General features: G+C 43.4%; 1 long non-coding RNA gene across 1 annotated transcript in view; it reads left to right on the plus strand.

Moving 5' to 3' along the window:
* Positions 1-25,405, plus strand: part of LOC144807786 (uncharacterized) — a 205,961-nt gene that overhangs the window by 13,958 nt on the left and 166,598 nt on the right. The window contains exon 2 of the long non-coding RNA XR_013606444.1: positions 10,231-10,350. This is a non-coding gene — a long non-coding RNA (uncharacterized LOC144807786). The remainder of the gene's footprint in view (positions 1-10,230; positions 10,351-25,405) is intronic.

Raw genomic sequence — 25,405 nt, forward strand, 5'->3', positions numbered from 1 at the left:
GCCCGGCGGAGCCAAGCCCGGCCGGGGAACAAGCGGAGCAAAGCCCGGCCCTTAGCTGCTGGTGCAGCGGAGATGGACGGAGCCAAGCCCGGCCCGCTGAAGCACTGAAAACGGCACTGCAGCACAAGAAAGACCCTGGCTTGCTACTTGTCCTATGGGGACTGGCAAACCAAAACAGCGTTGGGCTAATCACCCAAGCACTGCTGCTTTCTCTCCCTAATGTATTTTGTTTAGAACTGTTAAAATCAATAAATGTCACTCAATGCTGGCCTGTAATCTAATGTTTAAACTGAATCACGTTGAAAAAAAACTTTCCTGAATTTTAAAATATTATACATTTTGTGCAATGATATTTGTTTCTTTATTTACAGGGCAGATCTTCAAATGGCTAGACTCATTCTTTTGCTCTTAAGGCCAAGTCAGACCACTGACTCATGTCTCTATAAATGTACAGATCTGCACTCCTTCACTTCCTAATCCAATTCTTCTGTCTTTAAGCACTGTGAATAACAGTTTCTTTTACCCATTTTACTGAATCTCAGTGATAGCTAATTCATTTGTTTGCTTGTGTGGATTGTTACTCACCTTGATCCTCTGTGTAAGGCAGCAATGGTGACACAAAGTGATATCCCCTCCCTGCTTTCAGTGGAAATCTCCAGCATTTCTTACAGCGACAACCTCACTTTCCTTTGAACTCACACTGTTGCTTGACCTACATCCCGGCTCTTAGCAGAGGAGCAGAGGCGCCATTTTTCAATGACACTTTGCATCCATTTGCTTCCTGCGACAGGAGCTGTATCATTAATAATTCCTGTGATATCCAGCGATGCTTTTAATCTTGATGACCCCGTTTGTTATTAATTTGGTTGCAATCGGCACTTTCCAGAGATTTATTCATTTTGCCAATTAATTAACGTCCAGTTAGCGTAAATTGTCACTGCTATTAGCACTGATGGTACAATAATGCAAATTGCATTAAAAATAACAGAAGCAGGGTTATCAACCAGATAATGCTAAATAGATGCGCTTCAGCAGAACATTCCGATTTCACTTGTAGTTATTATCGCACAATTAGTAAACTTGCTATCTTCACCTCTTTTAATTACTCCCAAAGGAGAAGAATTACTCACACTTTCGTTGCAAGTGATATAAATTATACTTGCACATGGATGGATATGCTCTGTCAGAGTAAATTATGTCTAGGAATGTCTTCCCTCCTGGCAACCATGAATGACAAAGGCAACGCCGCCATTTTGGGTCAGTTCACCCTGGCATCCATTGCTCAACAGGAGGAGATGCCTTTGAATAGATTATTTGATCCAGTTTCATCTAATAGAGCTTCTGTCTGATCATAAATATTCCTTTTCGCTCTGGATCTCTTCTAATCAAAGAGAAACATATTGCACATCTTTGGGGGCAGTTCATTTTTTAGGCTTGTTCAGGGTCAAAAACATAGAAAACTGTAGAGCCAGAATATTTTTCTCTTTAAACCCCTCAAACAATCATGTACTTTCTGCTGGCTAAAGTGAGCGCTTTGAACACGTTTACATTCCAAATCAGTCGACTATATTATGTTTTTCCTAGTTAAAGAATATCTGCACTGTAATGCTGGTAGCTCCGTGTGGAGCGCCAGCAGGTTCTGGGAATATATGTGGCAGTCAAGCCAGGTGTAGGTCTGATAATAAAAGGATACAGAGACTGGAGGGCTGCTATTAACACAGTCAATGTGCAGGTTGTCTTCCTGGCCCCTTGCCGTTATATATTAATCGCGGCCCACTTAAGGGACCGCAACAACAGACCCACATCGTGTACTGCTCTAAAACACCCATTAACACATGGGTATGTCTCACAACCATGTCCACCAGTTACATCACTGGTAGGACATTACAATCCTCTTTTATTTTGAAGACAGCATTACATTGCAACAACCACAACAATGCCCACCTTTTCATTGGCATAATATAATTTAAATCAGAATATTAGGGTTATCCTAAAACTTTGCAAAGGTGAATATGCCCCCTGTTTCTTCTCATGTTACTCAAGTTACTCAAGCAAACCCTAGAAATGCTGAAGTCACACTGTATGGGCTCGTAGGCAGAGAGAAGGAGCAGGGTTTCCTCTCCTTACCCAGTGCAGGTGCCCCAATTCCCCATCTGGTCTGACTGATCAGGTTCGTCTTCTTTCACTGGGGTGGTATCCGTATTGCCTCCACCCATTAGTTCTGGGACATTAATTGAGAAGCCAACACTCACAGGGTCAGCATTCAGGTCAGTAAACACACTAGGGGGCTGGAGGAGTGTTAATGACCTACGTGAGCCAACTCCCCACTAGTTGAATGAATCACAGAAAAAGCCACAGGTCCGGGATGAAAAAGGTGGTCAATTAACTGAGTGGGTGTACTCTACCACATAAGGGGTTTCCCTTTTCAGGACGGTCCCCCTCAAACACCAGAGGTGTCATGCTTCATCATAAGTGTGCCTCCTCACGTGAAAGACCCAGCTTTCACGTGGGCTACAACCCCCTCGTTGTGGGGGAGGAGCTCAGGGATGTTTTTATAAGAGTGTAGTGCTGTGATGTGAATAGTTTAAACTGGCTCCGGGGTTAGCTATACTATAACTTTATTCAGCTATCAGGATTAAAAACAGTGAATAGCTTGTAAGGCAGGTGCCGTCATTAGAGGCAGCTGTGTAAATACTAGCCCAATATGTTTCAACCAAAAGACCTAGGGTAGTGTCATGACCTTCTTCAGGGTCAATAGTTCAGCTACTACGATAAATAAGTGCAATAAACGTGAAAAAACATGAAAAACACATGCATAAGAAAATAACGTGATACTGAACCAGTAGATTGACTGTTCAGTATGCTCTGCGTACAACCTATAGTAGAGACAAAAGGCAGCATGTCGTCGTAGAATTCATATGTGCTAGAAATTGCTGCATGAGTACAACACATAGTTAACCCTCCCATTTAGTAGTACTTTAAAACACATTTACATATTAAATCAATGTGTAATAGACTGTGATGTGTGACTCACTACTGTTGGTTGTGAAGTTCACCACATCTGTCCTGGCATAATAGCCATATGGTACATGTGCAAAAACCTGTCAAAGAAGGTTTATGGCATTAAAAAGAGAAAATCCCAAGAGAGGGGCATTAAGATAGAGCGTGATTGCGAATAATATGTCCTCTAGCATATAAGGTGACTCAGCATAAGGTATATATGCAAAATTGCTGCTTTTTACAGTTTTTTTATAGGAGCAGAGGTCTGAGCAGAGGAGGGTGCACAAGTCGAGAACTGCCAAATGTGGTCAGTTCATGGCGAACGTGGTATCAGCCATCTAGAATGCACTGTGCACCAGGCATACATTGAGCCCAGTGTTCCCTGAACTGATAGGACTACCTGGTTTGAAGAGTTCTAGCATCCTCTGCAAGCACTCGTCTTGAGAAGTGGCATGAAATATTGTATCCACAGACATGTATAGGGGGTGTGAGCAGTCTGCAACATACTGTGCATATTCCACGGTCTCATCGGCGTCATCTTCTTCTTATTGGGATGCAGCTCTGGGATTGTCCGACAAGTAGTCTGCTGGGCTAGTCATTCCAGGACTGGACTCCACCTGACAGTTGTATCATGTAGTTGTAGCATCCACTTTTCACTTCATGGTTGTGGCTTTGATGCTGTTCGTTGAAATAGTGGAATAAGGGTTTGTGATCCTTGGTGACCACAAAAGGATGTCCATATGCTAACAATTTGCGAGTACCGTTGTTCTGTTGCAGTCAGGGATCTACTTGCAAATGCAACTTGTACCCTTTTGCCACCTTCTGGTCATTGCATCAGCACTGCTCTGAACCCTTTGGGGACAGCATCCAGAGCAATGGTGCTGTCTGTCCTTGGATCAAAGTACACAAGGGTGGTGGCTGCTGATAGGGCATGTTTGGTGGCTTAAAACCATTACTGTTGTTCCTCACCCCACACCCAAGGGATTGTGGATTTAGTTAGCTCACGGAGAGACTGGATCAGCATTAGCGTAATCAAGATCTTGATGAGTCGGCCACAATAATTCACCATTACCAAAAAGCTGAGAACCACAGAGAAGATGGAAGGCGGGAACGCTTCCTTGATGTCTTGCATCTTTTCTGGTTCATGCACTACTCCTTCCTCAGCTCAGCGAACGTGTAGCTAAAAAAGTTAAGTCTCTGTTTTAGGATTTCACATTTGGGCTGGTGTAGTGTGAGCCCAGAGTCCTGTATCCTTAGGAGGACCCCCCCCGAGTCTCATCTTTTGCTTTACCACGACCTTGACATATACAAGAATGTCATCACTGATATTGACCACACCTGGCAGGCCCACCAGCAGTTTTTGTATGGTGCTCCGAAACACCTTGGCGGTGCTCGAGATTCCAAAGTGACGCTTCTAGTAGTGCCTCAGGCCGACAGGAGTGGAAAATGATGTAATGTATCTCGACTCCTCAACTAGGGTTAGGTGGTGGTAGCCTGATCTGGAGTCCCAGCTAACCCCACTTAATTCTCCAATTAGGTAATCGATGGTGGGGTTCAGGGACGTTCTCTGTTTATTTCGACATTGGGAAGCCAATGTCAATGCATATGTGGACCTCTCCTGGTTGTTTTGGCTTGCAAGTTACTATAACAGGTGACACCTTTGGGGTGGGACCCAACACCTTCTCTATGATCCCAGCTTCTTTCAACTTCCAAATGCCATTGAACACCTCCTTAAATTCTTCCAGTATTTTTGATATCGCTTCTTGATGGACTCCAAATGCAAAAGTCACAACCCCAAGGGCTTCGGCTGTGTGGCCACCTTCTGCAATATAGTTGTGTAAGTCTTCTGTCTGGGAACCATGGGTTTCTTGGCCTTGAATTTGCCTAGCATTGACAATGGTGTATCCGCTCCATATGTGGACAGTCTGAAGGGATAGATCTGGTTGCAAGGATTTGAAGGCTTCAGCTGACATGATGCGAATGGATGCACCAGTCTCCACGTTGGAGACAGGCAGGTGTACCCCACCTGTATTTGATACTGGAGTAATTGTCGCTGTGATTTCGCCCCTGACCCCACAGTGAAGATGGAATGCACTGTGTAAACCATGAACTCATCATCATCCATATCAATGTGGCCCTCCTGTGCTTCAGGTATTGCGTTGATTGTTGTGCGTGATGTCTGACTTTTACTGGATTGGCAGACTCTTGCAAAATGGTTAAACTTTACTCATCCTATGCATCGTTTGCCTTTTGTAGTGAACTCAGCTGGGAAATGAACCGGGCCTTTTTGTATATTACTTACTTTCATAACTCTATGGTTTTGTTCTCTATGTCCTATTCTGTATTCTAGAACTTAGATGGCTCTGACTCAAGTAGAATCTTGTGAGAGTCAGTTTGTGCCTGGCCATCACGCGTTAGGGAAACTGCTGTTTGTGCTCCATTAAACTACAGGTTTTACTCATACTGTAGTTACTTATCTTATTTACAACAATTATTGGTGACGATACCTGCTGGCCAGAAGCTGTCAGGGGACCCGTGCTGTCCTGGGAGCCAAGTCGGATCTTTGAAGAGAGATCTCCTATTGTTACGAGCAGCAGTTCTCCATCGCTAGGGACCCACGACGCGCAGAAGGTTTTTCGGTGTCTTTGAAGGTGGAGGAGTCATTTCTTCAGTACGGAGGAGTTTGCTGGGTATTGTTATCGATCTATGATTCATCCAACGGTCTGTGAGTAGCCTGCGACCTTTAAATCAGCCACGCATTCCTTGCGCGCTAAGCTCGGTAAGGCGCGTTAAGCTGCATCCTAGCAGCGCATGCGAGAACCTCTGAAACAATTGTTGTCACGCAGTGAGGTTACGCGTCATAGAAACGCGACGCTCTGCGTTTCAGACCTCAGGTTCAAGTAACTCAAGCCTCGTTTTGGATCGCGGCCATTTTGTTTCAATATTTGAGTTCGTTTTTCGCCCGCATTTCCTTGTAGCTTTTCAAAGCTTGGTATTTGGCTCAGTTGTTTACCGCATGACAGAGAGCCATTCCAGAGACTCTGATGAACGTTCGTTACAAGGTATGTGACACAATAACAAGTGGGGGATTATTGTGAATTTATAAAAAAGAAATTATTTTTGGAAATAAGAATTTTTACACAGAGTATTCAGAGAACAACTGACAGTGGTGCTTTATCATCATGACACTTAATACTATCCTGTGTGTGGTGATGCATTTACCCTGTCATGGCTCAACAAGTGAATGTTCCAGTGAATGTAATTTTACCACCTCCATTTTTGAGCGAAGTTTTCAATCCACAAATTCCATGGGAGGACTGGTTCATTATTTTCGATAATTATCTGGAAGCTTTAGATGGGCAGGAATGTTCAGCAAAGCGCAAAAAAGCAATTCTTCTCAGCACCCTTGGGAAGGAAGGACAGAGGGTTTTTAGATTCCTACCTATAGCTTTACAAGCGAATTGGCAACCTATGCCCGATGAGTAGAAGGAAGCCATCACTAGGCTGGAAGTGAGATTCTCAAAGGAGGAGAATCTTCTTTTAATGAGCCAGTACAAGTTCTATACACAGCACCAAAGGGAAGCTGAATCCATAGACGAATTTGTAGCACGTTTTAGGGAGTTGTCTATTAAGTGTAAATTTGGGGCCATGAACGATGAACTCATAAGAGATCAACTCATAGTGCAGTGTCCAAACAGAAAATACAAGAGAGACTATGGGCTGCCAAGAATCCTTCGTTGAAAGCAGCTATTGATTTGGCAAAAGTAATTGAAGAATCTGAAAATTGCATGAAGGTTATTGACTCTCACAAAAAGAGCATTATACAACAGGATGTCTCCGAAGTTTCTGAAAAGAAAATTAATCTGGAGTGTGAACATTGTGAGGAGGAGTCCATTGCAGTCGTAAAAAATAAAAATAAGACCTTCCCAAGAAGGAATGTTTCAAATAACAAACAATGCTCATGATGTGGAGATTTAGCCATTCTTCTGAAGCCAGGTTTTGCTTTGCTGCAAATAAAGAATGCCTCAAATGTGGCCGTGTTGGTCACTTTTCAAAGATGTGCAGGGCTAAAAACAAGCAGAGAGTGGCTGTTGTTGAGGATTATATACGGGAAGACATTAAACAAAGAGATAAACTTCTTGTTGTCAATGATGTCGACATCGTAGGTGAAGAGAGGCGTCAAAATAGACCTAAGGCACTCTTCTATATCGATAAACATGAAGTGTTCCTGATGTTAGACACTGGATCTAGAGATATCATACCACAAGATTTGTTCAAAAGCATACGGAAGGAAAAGGAACTTGCACATAGCGATATTTCTCCGACTGGTTTCCAAGGAGAAAAAGTTGACATCATTGGCTATTTTGACTCTGATATTGTCTTTGAAAAAAGGTCTACCTTTGGTAGAGTTTACGTTTCAGTGGATGGTCCACCCATTTTGGGTTGGGTACATCAGTATGACCTTTATTATTATCAATCCTAGGGCAAAAAACCAAGTTATGGTAATTGAGGATGAGAGTGTGGACAGCATTCTTCTGGAGTTCAAGCCTGTGTTTAGTAATGAACTAAGGGAACTGAAAGGGTATTCTCATTTCATCAAATTGAAAAAAAATAGTGTTCCTGTACAGCACAAATTAAGGAGAATTCCTTTGTCCATTAGAGATGAGGTAAAATCCCTGATAGATGATATGTTACAAAGTGGTGTGATTGAGCCGGTAGAAGCCTCTGCGTGGGTTTCTCCGGTAGTGATTTCGAAAAAATATGACGGAAAACGGAGGTTTTGTGTTTACCTCAGGTCTCTGAACAAATGTGTAATTGCAGACTGTTTTCCTTTGCCTAATATAGGTAAAATGGTATCCACTCTTCAGGGAGCTAAGTTCTTCTCTAAGCTTGACCTGAATAGTGCATATCATCAGGTAAGACAGCATGAAACTTCTAACCAACTCACTGCATTTGTAACCACCGAGGGAATATTTCAGTTCACACTGCTTCCGTTTGGATTAATTTCGGCAGCTCGTGTGTTTCAAAGAATGGTTTGTGAGATTTTTAAGGGCATACATAACATAGTTTTCTTCCAAGACGACATTTTACTTTTTGGAGACACTGTAGCTGGTCACAAAAGAGTACTAAAAGAGGTTTTGCGCACTATTTTGGACACTGGACTCACTTTACGTGAAGATAAGTGTTCTTTTCTTGTGCAGAATATAGAGTATCTGGGTCATGAGATCTCAGTTGATGGTGTTAAACCAAAAAGGGATCTTCTGGAAGCCATACGTCTTGCTCTCAGTCCAGTGGACAAAGATCAGTTACACTCCTTTATGGGGTTGATTGAGTATTACTCAAAATTTGTAGAGAAGTTTTCAGAGAAAACTATACCCTTGAGCGAGTTACTAAAGAAAGGGTGTAAGTTTGTTTGGAGTATGGAACATGCAAATTGTTTTAATAACATAAAATATGATATTTGTAATGCCAAAATTCTTGCACCTTTTGATACCAGCAAAACTTCTACTTTGATGGTTGATACTAGTGCCACTGGTATAGGTGCTATTCTTTTACAGAAGCACAAGGATGGTGATCGTCCCATTGCTTTCACCTCACGCACTCTAACCTCGTCTGAGAAAAACTATTCTGTTATCGAAAAAGAGGCTTTGGCGGCAGCTTGGGGAACGCATTACTTCCGTACCTACCTGTGGGGTACAAAATTCAACTTAAAGACCGATCATAAACCACTGGTTCGTATTTTCTCACCTGGTGGTACTACTTCTGTTTCTCCTAGACTTGCTAGACTAGCTGCTAAATTACAGTAGTACCATTTTGAAATTTCTCATTTACAGGGATGGAAGAATTTCCAAGCAGATTGTTTGTCTAGGCTTTCTGTTACTACTGAAGAAACAATCAACATGGGTTTTAGTTTAGAGAATTTTGACGGTAACATTGCCTGGATTGATGACATCCTTCATTTAGGTGAAGGTTATTTTTCAAAGGATGAGTGGGTTACTGCCATGACTAATGATAATGTTTTGAAAGAAGTCATCTGACTAATGAGAGTTGGGTCCAGGCGAGAGAGTTGTGTCAGTATTAGTGTTAGACCATTTTTAAAAGTAATTGATGAATTTTCTTTGTGCAATGACAATGTTTTAATGCATGGAGAAACATTTTTTCCACCCTCTATTTTAAGACCAAAGTTGATAGCCTTGGCAGTGGCACATGAAGGCCATTTGGGTCATACTTTAACACAACAGAGGTTAAAGGTCAACGTCTGGTGGCCTGGTATGGACTCTCAGGTTTCCTCTTGGATTGAGTCATGTTCATTTTGTAAAGAAAGCGAAAAAAGATTGAGAGTTGCTGTTGGCTCAAACATGGGGAAATTGTCTCATCCTGACTCACCATGGCACACCTTGTGTATTGATTTTATTGGTCCAATGGGGAATTACCGTTGTCGCAGCGTTTTGCCATAGTTTCCATTGATTTATTTAGTAAATGGCTCTCTGTAGAATTTCTGAGAGATATTACCACTGAGACAACTATTAAGCATTTAAGATCTTTGTTCCAACAAGAAGGTTTTCCAAGTGTTATTATTACTGACAATGACACACAGTTGGTATCTCATTCTATGTGTTCCTTTTTGAGTAATTCTGGTATTACTCATCATAGGACCTCTCTCTACAATCCTCAAGGAAACGGTTTGTGTGAGCGCATAAACAGACTTGTTAAAGGAACTATCCAGATGGCTCTCACACAAGGTACTTCAGTTAATGACTTGGTGCAAGAAATGGTATATGTATATCGTACCACTTTTCATGGCTTCAAGGACAAGTCTCCTTTTGAAATCATGCGAGGTAGAGTTCCAAGCACCAAGTTAACACCTTCCTGGTTGAAAAGTATGTTGTCCAACAAAGAGCATTTTATTGATGTCACTAGTTCACAGTTTTGTTCTTCAAAAATTGAAAAAGGTGATCAGGTAAAGGTGAAACCAGGTAGAGTTACCAGTGGCTTATCCAAGTTTAGAGGCCCTTTCACTGTAAAAAGTGTTTTTCCACAATATGTTATTTTATCTAATGGTGAAAAATGGAATTTGCGGAGGGTGGATTTATATCAGAAGAGGAAAGGTAACAAAACTTTTTCTTCAAATTCGTCTTTTGAAAAAAATGTTTCTAATGGGAGGAATAGTGGTTATATGTTTACTTCAATAGAAGATTCTACTATCTCTCATTCCTTTCCTGTTCCCAGACGGAGTGATGGAGGAGGTGATGCTTTTGACTCTCAATGCTGCAGTAGTGTCCCTAACGATACTCTCAATCATTCCATTTCTAGTACTATGTCCAATCCTGGTATTGTCAGAAATTCAAGGTATCGTAGACCACTTTTGTACTTGAATGATTATTGTTGTGATTAATTTGTGGATTCTCTATTCATTGATTATTGTTGTTTCTCATGTTTACTTTTCTGTATTATGAGGGAAGATGTGTTGTATATTACTTACTTTCATACCTCTATGGTTTTGTTGTCTATGTCCTATTCTGTATTCTAGAACTTAGATGGCTCTGACTCAAGTAGAATCCTGTGAGAGTCAGTTTGTGCCTTGCCAGCAAGCGTTAGGGAGACTGCTGTTTGTGCTCCATTAAACTACAGGTTTTAATCATACTGTAGTTACTTATCCTATTTACACAGCCTCCACACTAGCCACATACTTGAGCTGCCATAGTTTTCTACCTGGGTTTTTCTGAGCACTTTCGGGGCATGACAGCCTTGACCAGTTCTGTCTTTACTGCTCTTTGTAATGCCGCTTTCATGTGGGAAGCACAGGCTTTTGACAGTTCCTTGGAGACGCCCATGCTTAGAATGTCAGCTAGCGACTTGCCTGTTTCCTGCAGAATTTGCTCTCTTAGTTTCGCAGAGGCTCAACCCTGAATTATCTGGCCTTGTATCTCCTCCCTCTCATCTGAGAAATCACATGTGCTCACCAGTTTTTTTAGTCTGACGTAAAATGTGTCGATTGATTCCTCTGCGTGCTGCCGAGCCTGGCAGAAAATAAATTGTTCATAACCTTGATTTACCATAAATTCGAAATAGGAATTAAGTGCAGCTACGCACGTGTCATGCGTCTTCGGGTCCCTTGCATGATTGTTTTTTAGATTAATGGATCGCCTTGCCCCCGAGATGGAGGAGCATAGCCCTCTTTCTTTTATCCTCAACTTCAGTGGCTTTAAAGAATAGCTCCACCCTTTCTACCCAGTCTTTCCACCTGGGAGCTTGCACAGAGGGAGCCTCTTCCACACCAAAATGCTTGATTGCTGGCCTCTGGGCCATAGCGACGGCATCACCTGGGCTATTGGACCACCCAATGCTCGGAGGGTTTTGTCGCAGGATTTAGGGAGGTAGTCGTTGCACTTAGGGTGTCCCCACTGGACAGGCATGGCGGGGTTTCCTAGGATGCCTCTCCTTCCAGCTCTGAGGGATTTGAATGTGCAACAGGCGTGGCATCTTACTCCCCTTTTCTTTGATCCCCTCCTCCCAACCCTCCATAGCCTGGTCTCTGCTGCAGGCTGTGCTGTGACCCACCTTCACTGCTTGCAGGGGCGCTCTGCTTCCTTGTGGATGTTACACCCTATGGTGAAGGGGACTGGCCGTCTTCGTTGGAGCATGATAATGCACAACAGAGGCAGGGCCAAAGTGTGGATGGAGCCGGAGGGCTCATGTGACATCAGGGCTCGTCGGGGTACCACGCGGGTGGACGGCGCCCCCCACTTCTTTTACCGGGGGGACGCAGTCCCCCCTGCCAATCAGCTGGACTTCACTCTTTGGCCTCTCTGGGGCGAGGAGCTCGACACCTTTCGTGATGTCACTTCCTGTTGTGACGTCACTTTCGGTGACAGCGTCCCCCTATTTCTTTTTTTACGACTTATGCTCTGCGTGACATCAGCACTACCGCGCAACCATGCCAGTAGCACAGGTTAGCAGGGGGATCAGCACAACCTCTTTGCTGGGGCCCAACACCAGTAACTGCATGTGCGGCACCAGCACCATGCTCCCGTCATGGAACCTGCGGCCGCCAGCTGCGCACTTGTCAGCTGGAGGCCCGCCAACTGCAGCAAGCCGAAGCACACGCTCATTCATCACTAGTGTAATGATGGCTGCTCCGTGTGATGAGGAGCGCCAGCAAGTTGCGAGAATGTGCTCTGTGGTCGGGCCAGGCATTAGGCCCAATCATAAAAGCACAAGACAGGAGGGCTGGTATTAACATGGTCATGATGCAGGTGGTCGCCCTTGTCCCGCCTGCCCTTGCTGTTATTTATTAAGTGTGTCCCAATTTATAGCAGGACCACACCAACCGACCCGCATAGTAGGTACCACTCTAAAAGACCCCTTAACAAATGGGTGTGTTTCACAACCACGTTCACCAGTTACATCACTGCTAGGATATTACATGCACTACAGAGAGAGAAAGCAACAGCAAATAATGTAAACAGATCTAAATGTTTCAGCAAGCTATAAAACAAGGGAAAATTCACAGAAATGTACTAATGAAAACAAATAATGGATTTCACTATCGCAGCTACTCACTCGATATTAGTGCAACAAGAATATTATAAAGTAGCAGAGTAAATTTTATTTTCTGCAAATTTACTACCATAAGAACTGGCATTATGACACTACCAGTGTCAGTTCTGTTCTAACATCAGCATAGTGATGTTAGACCACTTTTGTTTTGACGTCACCATACCCTGGCTGTCTATAAATGGCCCTAAAACAGGTGCAACATTCCTGAAACGTTAGTGTTGCATTTACTTAAGTAATCTATGTGTTAAACATTAGAAGCTTCAAATAAGTCACTCATCAAATGTCTTCTATCAGCATAGCATATGCGATTCAAGGACTGCCATGCTGACATTATACACCTAACCTGCGGTGAGGAGTGAAATTCTGATGATGATAGCGTGTGTAGTCTACATAATAACATTATGGTATGGATAGGTCAGCGAGCTAACCGGAAGAGCTACCAGGTGGCCTCATCACGTTTTCTACCTCAAGGCAGTAATAGTTTTTTAGCAACAAAAAAAGAAAATAGACAGTGGGACTTATGGTTTCAATGTTTATAGTTGCAAGCATGTGGTGCTGGCAGTGCTGCCAAAAAACACCAAGATTTCTGAAGCTGTTACCCTGACAATTCCAAATAAAGACCTTTTTACATTTAAGGGCAAGCAACAGTGAGCACACACAACAAAGCATTATTGACTATAGATTGGAACTGCTCTTGAATCAACAATCTTAATGCTTTTTAGACAAATATACTACGAGCCTTTTGGGAAACTGCAATAGAAAATTAATTTATACAAGTTGAGCCAGGTTATATGCTGAGATCATTCTGCTTTAAGCAGTTTAGTGCCAGCATTTAATCACTGTGGAGCGCTGAATTAGGATCACTTTAATATAGCTGACAAAGGGACTGTGCAGAACCAACACCAGTGCTCTGCACACTGCCACTGAGTTGGATTATTGGGTACTGGCGGCCCCGGCAGACCCGAAGCCATAAATATATTTTTAGTGGGGCACGGCCCTCAGCTATGACCAGACATCAAAGCTGTGCTCTATAGGTACATTCTTTTCCAAATACTGGTTGTACTACTAAATTGTGACACAAAGATTATCGTGCTACAAGAATATCAAGAACAGCAAATCGAAAGGTAAGTGCATATAGGGAAGTGTAGATTTAAAATTATAACTGAACATCTGCATGCCTTGAAGATATATAGACCTTGCATGTAAATACATGTGGAGTAAGGTATTGCAAATCTATTCTTACTTACCTGTCAATGTTTGGACTCTCTGATATTCTGTGCCATCGATATTCTAATTTCTATATACATGGTTCACACTGTGTGATTCTATGTGAAGGAATAGAGGATTTTTTAAAGTACATATTAAATAGGCCTGGACGCTTAATACCGCTCCGCTCGAGGAGTTTGCAGAGTTTTTCCCACTCCACTCAGAGCGCGGAGTTCCGAAAAGCTCAGTATAGAGACAAGGAGCAGAGTTTTTCCTTTCTCGCGGTTCGCGAACATTAAGTTGGCGAGTGTGAGTGAGGATAATCATGCGCTAGACCATCTTCCGGTGAGATTTCTCAACGCAGCAGGTCGCTACTGCTTTCTCTCAGTACCTTATCACTTGCATTGAGGAAGCTGCTGCTCGATGAGAACATCTACTTGAGTAGCAGAAAGAATCTGTGCCGCACTGCATGTGGGGCGTTCGTGCTGATTTTACAGCAAGGGACAAACTCCCGGTGCTAAAAAATCAGCGCGAGCAGCACGACTTACCTCACTTCACTGCTTGCAGAACTCTGCGGAGCACTGCAGAGTTTTTTCGGCACTTCGCAGAGTCTCACAGCCTCCGCAAACTCCACCCATGCCCATTATTAAAGCACACTCAATCACCTTTCCAACTTTAAATCCTATCAGTTAGCTGTGATTTAAAGTAGATGGGGTTTAAGTTGTAAAATAGGCTCACTCGCAACTCTGTGTATTTTCTACACTGTTGTAGCTTTGTGAAAAGCAAAGCTTACGAAGTTCTTTTAAAAACCAAAAAAATAAGCTGGCCTCAGCTCAGAGCCCTCACTCCCACACCTGTTACATCAGATGTTGGATATCCAGCCACCACACTGAACATTTTTTTTGATGAAGGATGAGCTACCTGGAACATTCTGCAACAGGAAATGATCACACTTTGAAAGCTTGAAAGGGCATATTAGGAAACGTAATTTGGTTCGTAAAGTGTTGGGTTTCCAATTCCCACCAAACCTCGTAAGTGAAGTTTTAATTTTAACTCACCACTAATATAAAATAACTTTACATAAGCTTGGAGCATATTCATCAAATACATTTTAGGAAATTAGTGGTGAACAGTTTCTTTTAAACATTTTAGGGCTTCAACAATTGTGAAAACTAAATGGAATGTAGATGTCATTTTACAGGTGAAGTTGGGAAGTTCACACAATTAACTTCACTATAATGTTGTGACAAAAGATACACAGTTCAATTAAATTCAAGCACCAGTGAAAACTGCAGGGACATGAAGCAGGCTCTGAAATTAGCATATGCCCCTCATAGTTACAGGTAAGTTGTGTGAAAGATGTTGCACAAACTGAGACATTTGTTAGAAGTCGGCCGGCAAGACAGGTAGACATGGTAATGGATACTTGTTTGTGTGACCCCGGGATGGGTCCAGTTCAGGTCTGTTGCCTGGCTGAGGATACAAGTTCGAACTCCACTTAGAGGAGTCTCAATAGGCAGGCGGCAGCACTCCTTTTAACGCTTTAACCGCGGTCAGATTTACCGCGGTGCGCTGAAGATTACGAAAACCCGCGGTTCATGACGAGCTCAGCTCGTCATGAGTGTACGAGAGGTGTACGTCATGACGAGCTTAGCTCGTCATGAGTGTTGAAGGGGTTAAGGATGAGTGGTGGTTTGATGGTTTGCATCTAGGGTCCTGATTTGTGATAACATTTCTCCTTGATGCTGCTTGCATGGTACCTCCCATTTGGATGCTTCATAGTCCTCGACATCTCGAATTATGGATATTCTCCACTCTTTCACTTGCAGTAGACACCTTGCATGGAACCCTCAAGGTGACACCCTTTATGTGACTAAAATTGCTTGGACAAGCATGCACTCTTATGTGTGGTGGATGTAGAAAGAATGGAGCCTACCATGTTTACTCGAAATTGAAAGTATTTCTTAGAGAGATTGTTTGGCATTTCTACAGGTGCAGATTAAAGTCAAGCTCCATGTCATGAATCAGTTAAACGACTGCCATATTTAAATGCACACTAGAAAGCCAAATCTTCTACTTAATAGATCTTGGACTTCCATGAATTAAGTAGGACTGTGTATGTGGATAACATAAATGTCAGAATATGGAACTCAGTTCATACATATCATCAGGAAATGCTGGCCTAATTCCTAGCTAGCTTACAGTGCCCCATCTGATCCCCTAAACTTACCACAGTACTAGACAGTATCTGAAATCTCGAGCATGACCACACTTTATTCCCCAAGGAAATTGTGGAAACAGATCTACCCTTTCTTTGTCACTTTTGATTGATAGAAACAATCATATTCTGTGTAGATAGAATGGGCTGCAATTATTAGGCAGAAGAAACAAAGCATTGTAACCAGCATTACAAGAATGATGAAAAAGATAAACGGTTCAACCATTATAACAGTATTATATGATTATGTGATTATACTCCTAACTGAACACTACCTGTATTATCAAGAGCAAAGTGGGAGTACCCTCTGCCAGATGCTTTGAAAAGCCTAACCCCCATACCTATGTATGTTGTGTCAGGAAACCGATCTGGTGTCGAGCAGGCTCTTGTCCTGTGCAGGATAAAGCTTAGAGTAAGCATGGCTACATCACTGTCACAGTGCACCACATTCCAGGACAATCCCGGCGGAAGTGCTCCCCTGCCGAATGTAGCACAGAGGCAGTTTCTATAATAAAAGCACTGTTCCAATCATACTGTGTCAAAGATGCAGACCTGAAGCGATGGTTTGTCTGGAGCCTCAGAGCTGTCTCTAACTGGACAACCAAATACAAGGGCATTGCGTTCTGCTTTCTTAGCCTTGGTCAGAGTGTACAAGCAACAAGGCTTACTAAGAAATGAGTTGCACATAAAATAGCTTCATAAAGTACATTATTGTGTAAATGAAAAACATGTAAAAAGTCACCATTAGAAAAAGTATGTAAGCACTTTAGTGCTATAAAAATGCTTCAATACAATACAATACAATATTTATAATTTGTGCATCACATGTATTTGTTTTGATACTATTAAAAGCTTTTTTTCCATCGCACTTCAGAATTACAAAACAAAAGGTGCTTCATTTGTGGTTTCATAACTGCTGATGGATGTTAAACTATTTCTACAGTTCATTTGCAATTATTTAATTTTGCGTGTATTAAAAACAAACTGACATCCTACAGCCTAGAGCCAGTGGAGTTATGCAATACTGCAGCCATAGCATTTTCCACATAATTATGAATATGCTGCATTTGCCACATAATGCATCATCTTCTGCATAATCTGTAGATTTTAACAAAAACAATTCTAGCTCAAATGGATCAAAAGTTACCATTTCATTTCATAGAGCTTTATTCGGAACATAAAAGACATGTCCATAAAAGCACAAACAGTTACATGGCAAACATTTCATTATTAAAAGATACAGAACAAAAAAAAAAATACATATAATACAATAATTATCCAGTGCGGGATGGAATAAATATTATAAAACAGGATCTTAAAAACACATACTTTTCCTAACACCAATAGCCTTGAGTAGGAAAGTAGCTGTAAAAAAGCAAATGACCGGATGATGCATATTAAAAAGCAATTTCATAGATTCTGTAATTGTTCTTACTCCAAATCTTTTCAAAATGGGTTTTAAATAAATTTTCCGTAATTCACTGTACAAGGAGCAAGAAAAAAGAAAGTGCATAGTACTCTGTTCAGTCTTGCAGTCACATGGACAGGGTCCCACCGGGCGTGTTTTTACATCAGGGCACGCAACCAGATGATGAGCCGTTCCCATCCTCATTCTAGTGAGAACAAACTGGTGTGAGACTCTAGACACCTGAGTCAAATAAGGGTGAAATCCACTAAACTCATTCATGCCATTGTACAATTTACAGGTAGAGAGTTTTGAATCTTCCAAGGCGCGCCTCTCTTTACAGAAATTCAGAAACATAATTTTCATATTTGATTTGGAGTTATCAGATTCACAAAACCGATCATTAATCACATTGTATCCAAAAACATTTTGAAAATTTTCGATATTATATTTATTCCAGGGGATTTTTAAGTGCTGGTCCAAGGTGAGGCAATCCTCAATGATAGCTCTGTTTAGTGAGGTGCCTTCATTCAACCAAACAGATCGCCACAATAATAAGGGTCTTAACATGATTAAATCGTTCAAGAAGTGGGACCCCGTTTCCTTGTGAACCAGGGTATTGGAGGTAGATTTGGGTAAGCAAAGGAGCCTTTTCAAGAAGTTATTCTCCTCTATCTGTAGGCCCCCAGCAGATGTCACACCCCAAACTCCTGCCCCATAAAGGGCCGCAGATAGGCATTTAGATTGGTAAATTTTTAGCATATCTGCTATGCGTCTATTTCCCAGTTTCTTTGCGAAAACAAAGACCCCATTGGCACTTCTAATCATCTTAGTTTTAACCGCTCTGTGTTCGATGTCCCAGCTACCATTTTTTGAAAAATTAATTCCCAAATAGCAAAAATTGTCTACTTTTAAAACCTGTTCACCTTCTATAAAGTAATGGGAGTTGACTTTCGTTTTAGTCTTAGCTCGTCCTGAACATTCCATCACATAGGTTTTAGACCTATTGATCACCAGTTTCCTGTTTTTGATGAACAGGACAAACCTGTCCATCAACCGTTGGAGACCCAGGGGAGTCCTAGACAACAGCACTGCGTCGTCCGCATAGAGTAACACAGGGATGTTAAGGCCGTTAACTCTTGGGACGTCAGCCGATACTGTTTGCAGGACAGCATCCACCTCATTAATAAAGAGAGTGAACAGTAGGGGTGCTAAAACACACCCCTGCCTGATTCCTCTCCCTATCCTAAACTTACTTGTGCATTCCCCGTTTGGCCCATATCGGACACTGGAACTAAGTTTTTCATACAGGCGAGCTAGAAAATACACTATACTGTCTGGAGCTCCCATATCAATCAATTTAGCCCAGAGTAGGGCGTGGTCGACCATATCAAAGGCACTGCTTAAGTCGGCGAAACATAAATACAAGGACCCTTTTGTGGCCTGGGTATATTTCCCGACCAAAAGTTGTAAATTTAAGCACTGCTCTATAGTTCCACGCCCCTTTCTGAAGCCAAACTGGCTGTTAGTTAAAATCTCATTCGACTCTGCCATTCCTCTAATCTGACTAATAGAACACGACTCATAATTTTTACTGATGAGTCCAGTAGGGATATTGGTCGGTAATTTTTTGCTTCGCCCCGGTCTCCCTTCTTATATATAGGGATTATAATAGATTCTGCCCAAGTAGATGGTATTTTTGAGCAGACTGCTGCATTAAAGATCTTAGCCAATAGGGGGCCCCAAATCTCCGGGGCGGTCTTATAAACATCTATAGGAACCCCATCAGGTCCTTGGGCCTTACCTCCCTTACTAGCTCTTATACTAACCATAACTTCCTCTACTGTTATATCTAGTGCAACTATAGGCCATCCTTTTCCTACAGGGGCTATACTATTGCCAGAATCAAATATGGTTGAAAAATGTTGGATCCATGAGTCTATGCTCACATTAGATGTGAGCACTGGAGCCTCCTCATCTTTGAGGAAGGGACTATTTACGGTAGACCAAAACAGGTTACAGTTCCTTTGTTCTGCTGCTTGGCTTAGATTGTCCCACGCTTCCTGCTGCAACTCAGACTTTCTGCGTTTAAGGACCAGTTTAAAATCCTGCCTTAGTTGGATCACTAAACACTTGTCTCTTGGTTTGGCTGATAATGCTTTTTTGAGATCTCTCCGGGCATTCGAACATGCATGGTCAAACCAGCCCCTATTTTGTCTATTTACGTGCCCACCTCTTTAGTAAACTTCTTCCTGATAATAAAATTAATTCTGTCAAAGTGGTCGATACTGGCAATATCTGAATCCCCCTGTTCGAGAATTGCCGAGATTTCCGTCATACAGCTATTGATGATGGAAACCTAACTCCATTAATTCTATGTGGTTCAATATTAACAATTGTACCCGAGTTGGGGGTGGCGGTAGAATGCCAGAACTTAACTTCAGTGGTTAGACAGTTATGATCACTCAGCATTACATCGACCACCTTGACCTCAGAGCACATATGGGTTAGGTTGGTAGACATGCATATAAAATCGATTACTGTATTGGCCCCCCTCCCTTTGAACGTTGGGACACTTTCTCCCAGATCATTCTTTAAATTTTCCATGATTTCCATGTCATAATCTATCAAAAAGTTATTCAGGGTTTCGCCATACAAATGATGAGGAAAATGAACTTCAGCTTCCCCTGAATGATTATAGACACCACATAGATTCTGGGATGATAAGGGGCAAATAGAAACATTAAAATCCCCCACAAAAATAAGTTCATAAACACCATTAAAATTCTCTACAAAATTACACACTGCTTTATGTAAATCATTTATAACTGTGTGCCTAGTACCATCAAATATATTATTGTAGAAATTAATCAACAGAACATTTCTACATTCACCTTGCGCAAGCCAAAGGATTTGGGAATGAACCCCCACTTTTACATACTTTTTTACTAATACAGGCAACTTCACTGAAATCATAACTAGCAGACCTCCTCTAGATCTCCCATGTGGTGAGGCCAATGCGGGAAGCTCATAGGAAACAAAGCCATCACTCCCCTTATATTCTCTACACCATGTTTCCTGTAGGCAAATAATATCAAATAAGCCAATGAAATCCTTCCAACCCAGCATATCCTCTTTGGCCATCAAACCAGCAATGTTCCAGCTAGCAATATGACACGTTGCCATAACCCTTGCTAGGCTGACATGTGGCATATCATCAATAGATACGGACATGGTATCATTTACATTAAAATGCTCTATATTAAACTCTAAAAGCTCCTCATCGCCCCCATTAGACATACAATCAATATTCACAATATTAATCTTTTCGGTTAAGGACTTTTTTAACTCTCCAGCATTGTCTCTCACCCGGACTAAGTTACTCTTATGTCAATCATTTTGGTCCAGGAAACTCAATGACTGGAACCTGTTCTGAGTTGGGACTTGGTAAAACATCCCATTAACAGGTGACATTAAACTATCGCTTACTGGTGGGAAATTAGACGCATGTGTTATAAATCTATTCCCGCCATGGGCCAGGTTCATCATATGCATTGGCGTAACAAAAGGACCATCCTGGGGGGGAAAACAGAGGGTATGTGGCCCTGGTCTATTTACCTTAGGGTGATAGTTATTATTATTCGAAGAACCTTCCCAACTGTTAGCTGAATGTAACCTGTTTAAATGGTTGTAGAAATATCCCAATGGCCTTGCAACGACATCTGTCTCTGACTGCGTGATTGAGGCTGCTCTAAGGAGGACCGTCGCAACGTGTTGCGGATGTTTAAAATTAATAATCACGCAGTCACCCCCACATGTTTTTCTGGTGTTACCTATCCAATTGACTCTTCTGATAGAAATAATCTGGTCAGAGTAGCCAACTGGATAACCACAGTGTCGACTAAGCCAAGAGATAGCTTTGTTTTTAAGTGAATCTGCCGACTCTTGGGTATTAGGGGCCTGTGTAATAGGTGGGACATTCGTTAAAACTACAACAAATGGTACACATTCGGGTGGGAGGTCTGCAGGGCGCTTACTTGCTCTAACTGTACCCCTACTTGTTCCCCCTGTGGCAGCTGCTGTCGCTGTAATAGCTGACACAGCTGATACATGACCAGACCGCTCCCCATTTAGCGATGGTATTGGTCTTACATCCTGATTTGGGATAACCTGTCCTAAACTTGATGACCCTGCTCTCTGCTGCTGAGACGGTCTGCCCTTATCCTGCACAGCAGAAGTTGTCGACACAGGTCGTTCTTTGGATGGTTGTTTCCCAGTATTAACTATAGCAGGGGAGCTATTTATGTTTCCTGGTTGGGCCCTTTCCTGAGTTGAAACCAAGGTTGGTGAAGTTATATCTTTAGATGTTAGTACCGTTTTATCCAGGGTAACAGTATGTTGATCAACCGCGTCCCTTAATCTCAAAACTTCCCTGCACAGGCCCTCTATTTTAGCAAGCAGTGGATCGATAATCATTTTGAGTTTCTTGTCAATAGAGCCCATCAGCAAATCTAATTGGTCAGGATCGATAGAGACACAACTATCTTTAATTAGTGTCCCTATATCTTCTGAGTTATCCTTATGGGTTAAATCCTTTTTATGTTTTCTGCCTGAGTGAAAATTTCCCCTTTTAGGTACTGTTTTCCTACAAGCTCTCATTAATCTTGTGGCCCTCAATGACTGTTGGGGAGTACCTTCACAAGTGTCACACATATCGTTTTCCGCTATGGTCCCATTATTAATAACCTCATTGGTATCTACAACGGTACTGTTCTTGTCCACAGTAGATGTAGCATGTTCACTGGGTGTATTGGTGTCCACAATATTAAGGTCCGGTGACTCAATTAAAGGGGAGATTTCCATATTGCTTTTCCCAGGAGATTTCCTCCTGTCCGTATTTATTCTGTTTACTACCTTCAACAGATAGTTATCAGGTAAAGTGGATTGTATGGACATGGTGGCGGTAAGTCAGGAGACAGTCAATGAATATTTTTAAAAAATCGATGAAAATGTCACTATATACCGCTTGAGTGTACTCACGGCACAAGGATAAGGGGGGTGGCCCGTCCCATCCCTGGTCGTCCCCGGACGGCCACAGACGGCCCGCCCTCTGCCCGGGCTCAGCCCGGCGCCGCCCGCGCGCGTCCCGCGACGCGGAGGGACCGTCCTGTTAAGTAGCGCCTCCGGGCGCGCAGCGGCAGGAAGTGGCCGGAAGTGGTCGCACTGCCCTCTGGGAGCTGTAGTCTCCAGCCGCCACCAGCCGCGAGATGTAGGAACGCGGCAGCGGCGAGCGGCGAGACCTACAGCGTCAGGGCCCCAGGGGCAGGAAGACGTCCAGCAGGTAGGTGCCCCACAGCGTTGTGGCAGAAATTCCCCCGCTCCACCGAGGGAGCGTCCTGTTAAGTAGCGCCTCCGGGCGCGCAGCGGCAGGAAGTGGCCGGAAGTGGTCGCACTGCCCTCTGGGAGCTGTAGTCTCCAGCCACCACCAGCCGCGAGATGTAGGAACGCGGCAGCGGCGAGCGGCGAGACCTACAGCGTCAGGGCCCCAGGGGCCGGAAGACGTCCAGCAGGTAGGTGCCCCACAGCGTTGTGGCAGAAATTCCCCCGCTCCACCGAGGGAGCGTCCTGTTAAGTAGCGCCTCCGGGCGCGCAGCGGCAGGAAGTGGCCGGAAGTGGTCGCACTGCCCTCTGGGAGCTGTAGTCTCCAGCCGCCACCAGCCGCGAGATGTAGGAACGCGGCAGCGGCGAGCGGCGAGACCTACAGCGTCAGGGCCCCAGGGGCAGGAAGACGTCCAGCAGGTAGGTGCCCCACAGCGTTGTGGCAGAAATTCCCCCGCTCCACCGAGGGAGCGTCCTGTTAAGTAGCGCCTCCGGGCGCGCAGCGGCAGGAAGTGGCCGGAAGTGGTCGCACTGCCCTCTGGGAGCTGTAGTCTCCAGCCGCCACCAGCCGCGAGATGTAGGAACGCGGCAGCGGCGAGCGGCGAGACCTACAGCGTCAGGGCCCCAGGGGCAGGAAGACGTCCAGCAGGTAGGTGCCCCACAGCGTTGTGGCAGAAATTCCCCCGCTCCACCGAGGGAGCGTCCTGTTAAGTAGTGCCTCCGGGCGCGCAGCGGCAGGAAGTGGCCGGATGTGGTCGCACTGCCCTCTGGGAGCTGTAGTCTCCAGCCGCCACCAGCCGCGAGATGTAGGAACGCGGCAGCGGCGAGCGGCGAGACCTACAGCGTCAGGGCCCCAGGGGCAGGAAGACGTCCAGCAGGTAGGTGCCCCACAGCGTTGTGGCAGAAATTCCCCCGCTCCACCGAGGGAGCGTCCGGTTAAGTAGCGCCTCCGGGCGCGCAGCGGCAGGAAGTGGCCGGAAGTGGTCGCACTGCCCTCTGGGAGCTGTAGTCTCCAGCCGCCACCAGCCGCGAGATGTAGGAACGCGGCAGCGGCGAGCGGCGAGTCCTACAGCGTCAGGGCCCCAGGGGCAGGAAGACGTCCAGCGGGTAGGTGCCCCACAGCGTTGTGGCAGAAATTCAAAAGTTACCAAAACTCTGTAACAAATGCTGCTACACAGTGGAAGGTCTTTTGCAAAGGTTGACTGGTCAACTGTTATTTACTTATAGCCGTATTTGAATGTGGAACTGGTATTTATGAAGTGAAAACTTTGCACAGACAGGGCTAACTTGTAGACATGACAAAATAGTAAATTAAAGTTATAACAAAATGTGCTGCATTAAGCTGCATAATTTGTGTTTTCTAGCTGCATAACTTAGACAGCATTGCAGCATAATTTGTGGGTCCCCCTGCTGCATATTTCCAATGGCCCTGTCTGGACCCCAATAAGAGTGTGACATAGTTCACTTTACAAAATCCTCTCACTTTGCAGTCAGAAAAGAAAAGTAATCTCTACATTAAACAGCAATTTGCCAGAAGACAAAGCCTGACATTTAAACTTCTTTGAACTCACAGCAAATGTAACAAAGTAAAAAAGGCATTGTTTTTGCTCATTCACCTTCTGAACTCCAGATTGTGTTTTTTTATTCAATTAGACTAAATGCATTCAAATGTGAATGTGGTTTGTTTAAGTAAACTGAGTTTGAGCTGAGTTTTGAATGACTACTGTACCAGTGGCCTCGGTCATTTGGGGGGGCAAAGTTTAATATGGGCTAGCCCGGACCTCAAATGCTCCAACCCTCCCGTGGCTATGACCCTGGGTCCCGGGGTATGCTAAGGCATGGAGGTAGAGAACAATGTAGATTTTTCTAGTAATTTATAAAGGAAAGTCTTAATTGTATTAAAGACACAGAGACAAGTCTTATGCTTTTCTTAACTTGCTTTAATCCAATAGCAGCAGTCAAGCTAAAACAATAAACTACAAATCCCATGAGGCTAAGCAGCAGAGTAGCCAATGGGCAGTAATAAGGTATCATAAACACTGTCCAATAGCAATGTAGACAGATATATAATACCTAACTTGACTGTGAACAGTCCTCTTTTCTTGTGCAAGAGGTCAAAGATAATTATTGATTATGGCAGAATAGACAACAAAATAGAAATGGCGAGAGAAAAAGTGAGCACATCTTGGAAAAAGTTCATGAAGGTAGGATCTAACAGTTGGAGAAGAGAAGAACAATCCAGAGTTGCTGACGAAAAATAAGCTGAAGAAGAAGGTCCTGAAGTTACATGACTGGAGGATAGAGTCATAAGTAGAAGGAGATTGTGTTGTAGTTGTTGCTAGGGTGGGAAATAGAAAACAGTTAATAGTACGTAGAGGTGGGATAATACTCATATCTGTGTCTTTAATTACTAGGAAAATCTACATTTTATGGCAAGACAGAAAACTCATTTTATACTTGTTTAAAGCATATTAATTACTACTGAACAAGTACAATAAAAGGTAATAAATATAGAATCATTAGACAATCAGCTGATCTCAGAATATCCTCCAGATGGGAAGCAGTCAAATAGATTTGCATGCCATGGCTCCTCTGGCTGAGTGGGCACCAAAGAGAGAGGTATCAATGCTCGCAAG

This window comes from Lissotriton helveticus, chromosome 1_2 (assembly GCF_964261635.1).
Source record: "Lissotriton helveticus chromosome 1_2, aLisHel1.1, whole genome shotgun sequence".
Lineage (NCBI taxonomy): Eukaryota > Metazoa > Chordata > Amphibia > Caudata > Salamandridae > Lissotriton > Lissotriton helveticus.